At 39.1% G+C, this 10,663-nt stretch overlaps 1 protein-coding gene across 4 annotated transcripts in view; it reads left to right on the top strand.

Annotated features, from left to right (window-relative positions):
* The first annotated feature begins 236 nt into the window (after positions 1–236).
* LOC117236652 (hemicentin-2-like) overlaps positions 237–10,663 on the top strand; it is a 574,361-nt gene continuing 563,934 nt past the window's right edge. For 2 of the 4 annotated variants that reach the window (XM_033499782.1, XM_033499779.1), the window contains exon 1: positions 238–1,266. The gene's annotated coding sequence lies outside the window, so the exon portion shown is untranslated. Of the gene's footprint in view, positions 1,267–10,663 lie in introns of all 4 variants that reach the window. The other 2 variants (XM_033499780.1, XM_033499783.1) reach the window with 2 other exon arrangements.

Raw genomic sequence — 10,663 nt, 5'->3', positions numbered from 1 at the left:
GCGTGGAGTTGAGCACATGCATCCTCGAAAGCCGCGACAAGGAAATCTCGTGGCTGGAGGCGGTCGGGGCTGGCCGTGGGCCCATCGGTCTCCCGGCGGTCGCGTCCTCCGGCTGTCGGCGTTCGTAGCTGTTCGGCTCGATTCGGGCTTTTCCGGGCGCGCTCCATCGGGGAGGCGGCGCGCGCCTTGTGTCTCACGGAACGCGTCTCTCAGTGATTACCGTGCAGTCCTTGCGACACGACCTAAGGCTTTATTTGCTACTGCTTCGATAACAGGGGGTTGACCGCGCGCGCGCCACAGGAACACATCGAGCGAACGATACAAGTATCGCCGCGCGAAATCGCTTCCTTTATCCAGTACTGGTCGTCCTTCGCGGTTAAAACAGCCGCAAGAGTAAAAGAAATCGAGCGTATGCGATCGCGCGCCAAATTGACTCGAATTGGAATATACACAGTGATCAAAGTGACACGTCGGGAACACTTGTTCGTTATACTTCTTCGTGTTACCAGAACAAAGTTTTTGTCAAAGTTTTTATAAAGATAAAGGGAAACGTGTATGATCGAATTGGTCATATTGATTAATAATATTAAGGTTGATCGACGGATTTGAGTTGATTAATTTGTTACATTAAAGGAATGTGGTAATCAAGTTCCGCTAATATCGTGCTGTCTCATGGGACAATGGATCTGTCGCGTGGCGAGGGTCGATGGACAATAGGCCCGGCAGCTTGACGGGTCTTGTGACAAGCTACTCCAGCGACGGATCACAAGGCTACTATGTGGTACACACGCGCGTTAATCGCGCGAGATCGATCTTTCCAACTTTTCAACAAGTTGTAACGCATCAGGTACGCCGGTTAATTCTTCCCTCGGAGAACGATTATTCGTATTCGGATTCGGATTGTGCTACTTGTGTGTGCGTGTGTACTCGAAAGAAGCGCGGACCGGAGGTGGAGTATTTTATCGATACCCTTCGTATGACCCGGAAGAATCGTAGGACGATGTTTCTGTTTTGAGTTGTAGTGAATCATTGATGAAAGAAAAAGTTTCTCGGTGACTTTCGATAGCGAGCAAGATTAACGAGTTGTTAATTGATCAAGAAAAAACAATTTTCAACAACGTTCTTCAAACCGGCATCCCTTAGAAACCATTAGAAAACTTTGGAAACAATTTTTTTGGTGAAAATTGTGTAACGTGGTTTGACGATCGTCAAAGCTTCGACTGTTGCAGCGTTCTCAGAGAAGCGATTGACTTTGGAAAGGAACAGGTAAGCACGCCTCCAGAGAGCTCTGGGAATTTGTGAGTGAACACTTCACTGTGAACTCGTGTCGTTCGTGATATAATGGGGTACTCGAGGGAATACGAGTGTTACTCTTTTGAATTTTGTCGTGTATAGGGATGAAAATAAATTTGTTCTTTGCGATAGATCTAGTTGGTCAGGGGTGGTCACGGACATCGTCAACGTTCTTCAGATCCGTCGGGTGTCCACGTTTCTTGTTCTACTTATTGGTATGACTCCTAAGAGCGGTAACATAAAATATTAAAATATCAGGAGACGATCGTTAGAACTGTCGAACTTAACGTTTTCATCATTCTTTTATCCACTTATTTAGTGAGATAATGAGAAGATATTGCGTCTTTTCACTTTGACAAATGGAGGCATAATTGAAATAACAACGCAAACCACTTTCATAACAACCTTTGCAAAATATTTTAGGACATAATGAGAAGTTATTGTATCTTTTGACTTTGATCAATGCTGACACAATTGAAGACTTCATCGAAGCTGTTGACTCTACTCTATTTTCGCAATTTCCCCTTCTATTTGCATGGCAATATAATTAGAAGATATTTGATGTTTCGGAGAATTCTCAGTGGAATTTCCTCTGTCTGTATGTGGGTGGAATAATAGTTGTGCCACGATGTTAAGAATAATTAATAGCTTTAACTAATAAGAGAAATACAGGTTATTATGTAGTCGTTTAATTAAGCAGGATGCATAGATTGTACCAAAAGGTTATTTAAATATTAACGCTACAATAGCAGTTTTCGTTTTCTATGTATTGAGCATAACAAATTTCAATTTATTCTGTCAGTCCTTTGTTATTAATTGGATTACATTATTAATTGGATGTCTCTAAAGTGGAAACTTCTAATCATAATCATGCAATTAAAAATTAATATAAATCAGTACCATATTAATTACCGACAGAACTCTAAATAAATTCTATACAGTCATTCACGAAAATCTATTTATTAATGTTTAACAGTTATTAAAGTTCATTTATTAACGTATAAAATAACAATAATTATCTCATAGCAGAATTTCACAAAAATATTTGAACTTAAAAAAACAATATCTGACAAACTGTAGAATATTTTAATATTTTAAAAGAACCCCGTTTTGCTATTAAAGTAAGACACAATATACTAATTTTACGGTGAAATTTGGAGAAATTTTACCTTAATGAAAATAACCTTGCCATGACGACTCATTATACCTGCATCATGTGTATTTTGTACATTTCGACGACTTGAAGTTTCCCGTAAGCACATAATTATTCGTAATATTAATATAGTCATTAGTTCAAGTGATCAAAGACTTTGTCTCATTCGGATTATCTGATAATGATAATTTCCAATCGCGACGATTATTAAGATCGAATTCGCATTAATCAACCGAGTCTTTAACGTCACGAGCCCGCATCGTTATCCGTATCAATTGTAATTGTTAAAACAGGAGAATTACTTCACCCGCTTCATTGTCGCAAAATTTCGAGCAACGGGAGTCGCTCATTTATTGTATTATTATATATACTACCCTTTAACTATGTGCAAAATTCGAGTCAAATTACTAGCTAGAACGTCGCGCACACAGTTCTCCTTGTTAGAGGAGAGCAGCTCACTAAGAACTCCGTTGTGCTCTTGGCATCTGTGGTTCGGAATCCACTTAAAACTTCGGATCCCCGTATAAGTGACCACAGTGGTCGATGTCAGCTAATACGAAGACGCGTGTACACTAGAGGAAAATAGTGATAACGGATTAAAAGAGTGGTTATGGTTATCATCACACTACGAATGTCCATGCGATTGTTGGAATTTTAAGAGCACAAAAATGCATAGAATATCCAAAATAAGATAACTTACAAGGTAATTTAGGTAAAGCTATTGGTAGCGTGAAGGTGCAATGACAAGATACGTAGTTTTCTTGGTCCTCCTCGATGTATATATAATCAGAAATTGTATTAGAAACTTTATTAGAAATTTCGAGACTGATGAAAAATTTCCGCGTCTTTACAGATTTATGACCATCTCATCAATAACAAAAATACAAATACCTTATATTTATTATCATATCAAGCGAAGATGGGCCCATTACGTCGCAAACCAATCAAATCTAGTTTTCTTCAACTAGCCTCCCATCCAGTTCCGTACGGCCTCGCGTAATATCGAATACGCTAAACAAATTCCTGTTTAAAGTTACATTTCTCCAATTCCTGTCATAAAAGTATAAAATTTCATAGAGATACTCACAGCCTATTTATCACCCACAAAGCAACGAAGTGACAAAGGCAGCAAAATTTCCGTGAAATCGAATTGCAGAGGGAACGATGGAACGAAGGCGAAGCTGGCGATGAAGAGGGGAAGATTTTGTGAAAATCCGGTAAGAGAGAATCGGGAAAACTTTAATTACGGAATTATTCGGAAGTTGGTGGAAATGCCGAAACAGAAGGCTTTTCTCGATCGAGGTGTCGTTAATGGAGTAAGATCAGGTTGCCGGGCTCGTTTGCACAATAAGGTGTCGATCAGTCGGAAACAATCATCGCGAATAATAACAGCGAGTAGCGAGAAGCGTGTTCTGTTCGATGGGACGTGCGAGTTGCGGCGTCGTAGTCGTCGGTGGCGGTAGTGGTGGTAGTTCGAGGCGGCGGTGGCGGCGAATTGAATAAGGAAGAATGGCTGTAATTCACGTCGGTCTTTCTGACGTCGCTTCCGCTTTTCTGTCGCGCTTATTCATTTTTACAGCAGTTGTGTCTGATGCGGTGCAAAAGATGCTCACGACCCAGTTTAACAGAGCCGACGAGCGGACGATGTAATTATGATTTAGAGTGGTCGCGCAATTTTTTTTATTCTTTTTCTCTTTTTTTACGCTTTCCCTTTTTGTTTTATTATCCTTCTGACTCCTCTCCTGCTACCCTTCTAGCGTTCTACCGCGAGGTTGCACCGAGAATGGAAGATGTCTTTCCGAGCGTGACAACGAAACTCACGACAAAACCTTGCAAATACCGTTGTTGCATCCAGTTCATACGAACTCTCTTGCTGTTTGAACGTTTTTATTTTTATTCTTTTCTCGTCGTTGTTGCAGAATTGTTTGACGTTTGCACAAGCTTTTTGCTTTTTCGCGCTACGCCGGGCTTCTCTTTGCATCCACGTCCACGTTTCGGCGAAAATTTTCAGCTATGTTCGGTGCGTCGTTCGTATAGGTATTGGATCGCCGCATTCGTCATGGGAGAAGTGGATTTAATATAATAGATTTCGGCGTCTCTGAGCTTGGATTTCGATGGCACGGTATTTAGATAGTAATTATAGTTGAAACCTTAGAAAATGGAGAACCATCTCGGGTTTCTGGTCCTCGTACAAGACCCTCAAGGCTCGTATTGTCCTTTGACCCTTGTTGCGGTTAATTTGAGGAAATTAATTCTTCACCATCTAGTAGGGGAAATGACGCGTAGAATTCAGTGGAATTACAATTGAAAAATGTAAAAAAAAACGTGAAAATACAATTCGCATTAATTCTCCTAAAGGTTTCTATGAAACAAATCACTCGAAGGAGAATAACGATTAAAACAATAGATAAGGAACTATTTACCTAATGAAACCACTGTGCTCAATTACGAAGATTCGAAAAAGGAGAGACGTGTTCCAATTAATCGAAAGTAATTTCAAGAAACAATTACTCGAACTGTTCAAACAACTTTCGAAAGAAACAAGGAGTTCCAATCGTTTCCTTTACTTTGCAATTGTCGGATCTTGACAGAAATCGACAGAAAGTGTCATTCTGAAGATTATTCTCCGAAATTAGCATTTCAATTAATATTCATCTTATTCCGAGATGTCGGTAGATAAATAATCAGCAAATTTACGCTGCCACGGTCGATAACGCGACTGCGTGGCATCGTTACTATTTTGATATCTACCTGTCCCAGTGAAACTGTAGTCAGATAATTCCAGTACTTTTAAATACAGAGGATTCAATTAATAAACGTACATACGCCGTTATGTCGAACGTTCGATAACCGATATCTCATGGTTAGACCGCGGAATTTTATGCACTTATAGGAAATTTGAAAGCGCAAAATTGCACAAGATGCGCATAACTTGGAAAGGTATATAAATTATCCGAAATATAGTGCTCTTTATAATATTTGTTGAGTAAAATAATTGTCCATTGAGGTCTTGCTTTTTAAATTATATGCTCAAAAATATGAAATTGCATAAAAATTTGCAATCTATTCTTGGGTAAACGTTGTTTCACTAAGAGCTTGACTACGCAAATTCCACAAAGAAACGGACGCTCGAATAATTTTCTAAATTGGACAACTCCGTGCACGATTCAATAGCGTAGCGTTTTTCGAAAAACGACATTAACTCATAAGAAGACAATTTCGCCGAGTTGTTCGACGTTTCTGTTTCCAAGTTCGCACGTTGTACGACAGCAGAAAAGTATCACGATACCAGGAATCGTTATAGTAGAGTCGAACGAAGGCAAATTAGACACTTGTCGCTGGTTAACCAGCAATTTTCTTAAAAGAGGCTCGCTATCGAAGAAACAATTTAGCCCGTCTGTGGACGCAAATAAGAAGGACTCATTCCATTCGAAGGACACAGTCGTTTGTCGGTGCAATTCCACCTGCCTCGAATCCATTGTGAACCCCGTGATTTTCAGCGGTTCATTTTGCGTTCGAGCGTGTCAGATCAAAAATGGTGAACTGCTATTCTTTTTTTTCTCACGTGTATTCATTATGATTCTTGTGATTTGAGGATATCGTTTGTGGTTTTCTTTCGATGAAGATTTTACACTTATTGTGTAATCGATTGGTCAATCTTTTTCAAGAAAGATGATTTCGTGCGAATCGTTGAGCCTAGTATAAAGTTTTTGTTAGCGTGCAGATAATATCGTTGAAAATACTGGAGAAAGTATTATCAAATCATTAAGAATGTAACATTGTTTACAGTAATGAAAAAGTATTAGCTACTAACACGGGAACCCCGCAAACCGATTCACGCCAATTTTAATGAAACTTTGTATAAGTATTTTTTATTTTATAATAAACAATATAATTATATATATAATATTTTATAATATAATTTTATGATGTAGTATAATTGGGCCTAGCTAAGAATTTAGTCTCAATTTGTTCGTGCCCGTTATTAAGAGAGAAATCAACTCTTCTATTCGAGTCAGCCCTTGTATGTAAGTGCTTATAAATCGTAAACGACAAAAGATATCAAAAGGCGGTTGAAATAAAAGTCATAAAGCCATAAATGTCTCGAGATTCATAAAGCCGCGCGAGAGTTGTTTTTTCCGAAAAACTAGTTTTTTACGATGATGGCATAAAGAATAACTTTTCCAAGAAATTTTTCACACAGATTTATACGTTTCAAGATACGATATAACTTTTATTTGAACTATTCTTTTATATCCTTTGTCGTTTACAATTTATAAGGACCTACATACTCGGGCCGGCTTGGATAAGAGGGTTGATTTCTGCCTTAAGGTAAAACACAAGCACGAACGAACTACGGCTAAATTCTGAGTAGGTCCAAAGAACACTTGTGCAAAGTTTCATCAAAGTCGGTGTGTATCGGTCAAGGGAATACCCATGTAAGAGCATAATATTGTTGAATGTACCGAAGAAGTATTATTATAAATGTGATATTTTTGAAAATATTGAAGAATTATTTAGAATATAAAACAGCTAGACTGCGTATGTTTATACATAAAAAAAAAATTTAAGTTGCAAAAATGCACGACGTAATATGAGAATAACATATAAAATATACAAAGTAAAGCATACACGTGGCAATATTTAAAGTGAAACGAGTCTCTGCGTATGTTTCATTTTTTAAATCACTCTCGTAAAAGTATGAATTCGCATAAACATCCACAGTCTAACAATAACTACTCGTATTTATAACCCTATACAAAGCACCTTACCCTTGTCAACCACGACAAATAAATCACTTTCGTAAGTCGATGACAGAGAAGAGAATCACGTCGTTTCTACGCCCTTCATTTATATTCCTTTTAATATTCGACGAGCGCGTTGGCGAATTTGAAGCACGTCCTGCGTGTGCTGTTAGCGTGCCAAGGATGGTGAAACGTAGTCAACGACTGTTCGGAACAACGGCTGGGCCGAATTCGTGAATGAGGATCGTCGTCGGGAAGCGCATTAAAATTCGAAGAATATTCATAAAGTGCGCGCGCGCGCGCTCCAGTGAACGAGCGCACAGCCGCAAGAGTGTGACGGACAAAAGACGGAAACCCAGCTCTCAGGCTTTTCCTGAGGCCTGAAAGACTGACGTTGCATTTGGGGAGTGCATATCTGGTGCAATCGAATTCCCGTGGCCGTCGCCGTCGGATTCGCCTATTGTCAAACCAACCAGCCCCTCTCTCTGCTCTCCTGCTACGCCCCTTATTGCGCCAGCACGTTTATGGGACAGAGAGATCGGGTGAAGAGAGGATCGTTAGGGTTCAATCTCTGAGCCCCTCGAACTGACCGCCGAATAGTTGCGCGCGCGTCGATGCATTTACATGGAAATCTCGAAGCGGTCGCCTCGCTCTCTCTCTCTCTCTCTTTCTCGCTCTCTCTCTCGCTCTCTCTTTCTCTCTCTTTCTCTCTCTGGTCGATTACATTCCGCGCATTAGGACGGTTCGTCGTCCATCCTGACCTCTCTTAAGAATTCGAGGAATTTTAGCGCAATCCGTGCTTCAGAATATTTTGTCAATTGAGTAGGATTCTGTTCTTTGGTTGAGAGAAGAAAGAAGGTTACTTTGTGTGAGAGATTTGGTACGTAGATATTTTGAAATAATCCGTGAAATTCTTGCGAACTCAGGTTTTTCTACGCTTTAATATCATTATTGTAGTAGTGAGAGCATAGTTGCTGGGTGCCAAGCGATCTTTGTATACACAACATACGTATCATTGCAAAAGAGACAATGTTACAAATACTATTTTTTAAATGCATATCAGAAATTTATGTTTTATGTCATCTTCGTAAAACAAATGAACTTGTGGTAATAGCAAGTCATTCGTATACTTACGTAATGAAATTAAGAATTTGATAAAAAATGAACGTGATCAGTCAGGCTTTTCGAGAGGCTTGCATTACGAACGAGTCGTTCCAAAACAACATTGACCAACTTTACATGTAAATTGGTAACTAGTTATACGAATTCTACCGTATAACAGTTTATACGTGTATATGGAAATCTCACGTTTATAGCTGAATTCTAGTTAAAGATCTCAAATTCTCAGACCCAGAGAGGCGCAAGAATCATTTCGAACAGAAAAAAACTCATACTAACGCCCCATCACATAAACATTGTGTTCACGTTTGTTAAATTCTAATATGACCGAATTATCAAACAAAAGGCAACCCTTGACGCTTTTTCGAAATCGGTATCATCTGATAGTATCGCCAGTCCCTAAAACCTTGGCTATGCCGAATTTCCCTGGCAACCTCGTACACACGGCAAACCCAACCTCCAAAGGGTCTCGCGTTGAATGTGAAAAAAGAACAGCGAACGACGCGACCGTTTTTCGAAAAGCGGCCTGGCGAAAAACCAGGACGCGATTACACCGAATGCATAACGTCAGCAAGCGACACATAGGGGAATATAAAAAAAAAAGAAAAAAAAAAGAGAAAGAATGGAGAGAGAAAGAGAGATATCGTCTCGCAGCAGCAGACTGTAATGGGTGTGCAATCGCTGTTGGAACTGAATACGAGACCTTGCACGCGCGAGAAAGGAAAATCAGTAGAATGGAATTGGTCTGTGTGTGTGTGGGAGTAAAACATTGAAAGAAAGGAAAAGGAAAGAGAGAAGCGTGTGCGTTTGGGGGTTGTGAAACACGTGAAAGAGCGAAAGATGGCGGCAGTACAGGGGAGTCGAATGGGATTGGTGAACATGAATGGTGGCGCGATCGGGTGAAATTTCACGTGTTAACGTTTGCAAGCTCGATATCAACGGGCGCTGTATTCGTGATATTGCGCCACACACGAAAAGAAACGCCTTTCAACGAAGGACTCAGTGCGCCGTGAAGCTCTCGCGAGTCTTGCGATAACGAGTTTTCAACTTAGTTTTTGTCCCAGACGAGTTACCCGCTCTAATCGAGAACCATGCTGTTGGTTAAGAAGCAGCCGAGTTCGAGGGTTGGTGATGAAGTAGAAGGATAGGAGACAATGGGAATTTTCGTTGGCGAAATATTGCTTCTGAAATATACGTTTACCGTTGTGGTAGAATAATAATATCGATATTTTGATTTTGTTAGGAGAAGTAATTGATTTAAAGATCTTTACTAAGTATTTACGAACAGTTTACTGTTGAAATAGAGAAACGTGGAAAAAATGTTTCGATAAAAATCCTGAACGATTTTCCTGAATATGTATTTACATGGTCGTTATAAAGAACAATTGTTGATTCCAAGAATTTCGTGGATCTGAAAAAAATGAAAAATAGTGAACAGTGATAATTAGTCTGTGGATATTTATACATTTATGGGAAATTTAAGTGTAAAAAATATATAAATAGCATAAACAATCTTCTAATATTATGAGTATTTTTTCCCTTATCTTAACAAGTTCCATTTATTTAATTTTATTCCTTATTCCGTTGGAATTGTTCCTCTTGAGAAAAATGATTTTACATCATACTCAGACGATGATCAAAGGATAATTTTAATTGTTGTTGGACGATTCGATTTTTGAGCTGAAAGTTACGATTGGTGCAAAAGGTGGAAAAGTCCTAGTTGAATTTCAGATGGATCGATCAGCAATACAAATAGGTCACAACGGCGTTTCGTTTTTTGATTTAAATTACTAATTAGGATGTTGATCTTTTGCGCGCTTTTTCGATGATGCGTTTCATTTTCAGCTCTTTCATTCGCAAACCACTTCGTGTATCGGCGTGTTACAAATCGTTAACGCACAAAGCCCACTCGATCTTGCATTGATAGTTTTCAATTTACGTGAAACGTGTCCGTCTCCATTGTCCGCAAACGCGAAATTCTTCTGGCAGATCGATATCCCTTTTTTCAAATAGGATTTGACTTTTAGGATGCATTTCTTTAATTATTTGTCACCATTCTTCTCCGGTTAACAGCATCTTTTTTCTTCAAGTAATGCATTTCCAAGTGAAAAACATTACAGAATGCTAATTAATTAGTTCCTTATTATGCACGTGTTGAAATGCAGCAAAAGCAGTTTTAACTACAAATGTGTCAAGTAAAGGAACGAGGAGAGCTGTTAAATTGAAAAAAATTAATTAGTGAAAGAGGTAGAAAAAATTGAACAAGAAGAAAAGATTATGCTACATCGTTCAAAGTGAGAATGAACTTCCACTGGCAGTCCTACGTTACCTAACCCCAATCAATTAGCATCTG

This window comes from Bombus vosnesenskii, unplaced genomic scaffold (genome assembly GCF_011952255.1).
Source record: "Bombus vosnesenskii isolate JDL3184/JDL3185 unplaced genomic scaffold, Bvos_JDL3184-5_v1.1 scf7180000013351, whole genome shotgun sequence".
Taxonomy (NCBI): Eukaryota; Metazoa; Arthropoda; class Insecta; order Hymenoptera; family Apidae; genus Bombus; species Bombus vosnesenskii.
The sequence above is the reverse complement of the archived record's forward strand: the minus strand, read 5'-3'. Positions and strand labels throughout refer to the sequence as shown.